General features: G+C 45.6%; 1 non-coding gene across 1 annotated transcript; it reads right to left on the reverse strand.

Annotated features, from left to right (window-relative positions):
- Positions 1-1,092: 1,092 nt before the first annotated feature.
- TRNAM-CAU (transfer RNA methionine (anticodon CAU)) lies at positions 1,093-1,164 on the reverse strand. The gene has a single exon. It is a non-coding gene; the product is annotated as a tRNA-Met (tRNA).
- Positions 1,165-2,563: the final 1,399 nt, after the last annotated feature.

Genomic DNA, 2,563 nt, shown 5'->3' on the forward strand with positions numbered 1-2,563 from the left:
AGTACCCAATCTAAACCTCCCCTGGCACAACTTGAAGCCATTTCTTCTCATCGTATCACTTGTTACGTGGGAGAAGAGACCAACACCCACCTTACCACAACCTCCTTTCAGGAAGTTGTAGACAGCAATAAGGTCTCCTCTCAGCCTCTTCTTCTCCAGGCTAAATAATCACAGTTCTCGCAGCAGCTCCTCATAAGACTTGTTCTCTAGACCCTTCACCAGCTTTGTTGCCCTCCTCTGGAGATGCTCCAGCAGCTCAACATGTTTCCTGTACTGAGGGCCCAAAACTGAACACGGTATTCATGGTGTGGCCTCACCAGCGTCGAGTACAGGGGCACAATCACTTCCCTGGTCCTGCTGGCCACGCCGTTTCTGATACAAGCCAGGTTGCTGTTGGCCTTCTTGGCCAGCTGGGCACACTGCTGGCTCATGCTCAGCTGGCTGTCAACCAACACCCCCAGGTTCTTTTCTGCCAGGCAGCTTTCCGGCCATTCATCCCCAAGCCTGTAGCATGGCATGGGGTTGTTGTGGCCTAAGTACAAAACCCATCACTTTGCTTTGTTGAACCAGCATGTCCAGGTCCTTCTGCAGAGCCTTCTTGCCCTCAAGCAGATCAACGTTCCTGCCCAATTTGTGTCATTTGCAAATGTACTGAGGGAGTACTCGGTGCCCTCATGCAGATCATTAATAAAGATATTAAAAGAGACTGACCCCAACACTGGAGAACACCACTTGTCATGGTGCGCCAACTGGATTTATCTGGTTCACCACAACTTTCTGGGCCTGCCCATCCAGCCGATTTTTTATGCAGTGAAGGGTACACCTGTCTGAGCCGTGGGCTGCCAGCTTCTCTAGGAGAGTGCTGTAGGAGAGAGTGTCAAAGGCTTTATTGAAAACCAGTTGGACAACATCCACAGCCTCTCCTCATCCACTAAGTGGGTCAGATGGTCGTGAAAGGAGACCAGGTTGGTCAAACAGGACCTGCCCTTCATGTGTGGGCTGGGCATGGTATCCCGATTGACCAGCACGTGCCTGGTGAGTGCATTCAAAATGAACTGCGCCATAATCTTTCCTGGAAACAAATAAAGGAACTAGCAGAGGATGGTTTCGATCCATCGACCTCTGGGTTATGGGCCCAGCACGCTTCCGCTGCGCCACTCTGCTGCTGCATAAAGACATTAATAGCTGTATTCACACATTAATACTTTGTAGATGTATATTGTAACAGAACCAAGATAAGGCACAGAAACTATGCTTACAGCAGGGCCTTCGATCTCAGATCTGTACCTCAAACCAATGGCAAAAAGTTTTGCTCCTACAATCTACCCACCATTCTCAAAGCACTTTACTGCACTGTAATCCAATTTTAAAAGAAAGACTCGTAGTCTCCTTGGTGGTAAAGGACAGTGGCAATGTGGACTTGAGTTTTCTCATGTTGAGAAAGGAATTAGATGTCTGAGTGCTCTGAAATGTAATCTGTTACAGAGGAAGTGGGCAGTTGCTTTCTTCTCTGATTACATTTTAATAGAGAAGGATCCTGAGATGGATTCTTAATTGAAAATCCTGCATGAATGAAGGCATCTTTCTGCAGCATTATGTCAAGTGTCTGAGCTATGGAGAGGCTCAGTGTTGCAGCATTGCATACAGCCAGTGCTGCTGCAGAACTGACATTTCCTATGAGATACCACACATGCCGGCTCTATAGGTTGCTATTCCAACTTGCCTTCATCTCACTCGTCACTGCACAGATAACTTCTGTAAAGTTCTAGTGTTTTCTGCAGGGATCACATGCCTAAAACTCTTTGCTTTTTCAGTTGTTTATTGGGTCTGTCCTGAGAGGGCTAATGGCCTAGGGTCAAAGAACTTTAGCATTCTAATTATTGAACATCTCTTGAGTAAAAGCATATGTATGGATGTGTGTGAGAGAGAAAAAGAGAGTGTTGGAAGAAAAGGAGGTGTGTACAGAAGCTAGTCTTCCCTGTAATATAAACCTTGCCAAATCTACTTACATGTAGAGAGACATAAGTGCTATCCTAAAATCTGTGTGTTGGGTGGCAAAGTCAATTACATGACTTCATTTCTGATGTAATTTGATGACTATGGGCCGTGAACACAAGCCACCTAGCTACAACCTTTTAAGCTTTCTGCAGCTTTTATAAGAACTTAACAGGACAGTAAATTACAGTAGCTGCCTGTATACAAAGTTCAGCAGAGCTTTGAAAAGGGGAAACTTTTATTTTAATGAAGACATAGGAAACAGCTTGAATCTTAATTCAAACGTGAGCAGAACCCTCTTAAGGTAAACATTTGTATCCTGTTATCATGTTGGCTGTCTGGCAATGGTCCTCTGACTAGGGTATGTAAGGTGGTAGTGATCCAAAGTGCTGCATACGTAGCCCAAGGAACAAAAGAGGCACACTTATGGAAGCAGTGCAGGGGATCAACTTACTCCCAGTGTATACTGATTCATCTGTCACAGAAAGGGAAGCACATTGCCATAGTTAGCCCATTTGCCCCTGAGAGCCTGTTCAGCATCCCTGCTTGTTAACACACAAATTCATCT

The sequence above is a fragment of the Cuculus canorus genome, chromosome 4 (assembly GCF_017976375.1).
Source record: "Cuculus canorus isolate bCucCan1 chromosome 4, bCucCan1.pri, whole genome shotgun sequence".
Classification (NCBI taxonomy): Eukaryota; Metazoa; Chordata; class Aves; order Cuculiformes; family Cuculidae; genus Cuculus; species Cuculus canorus.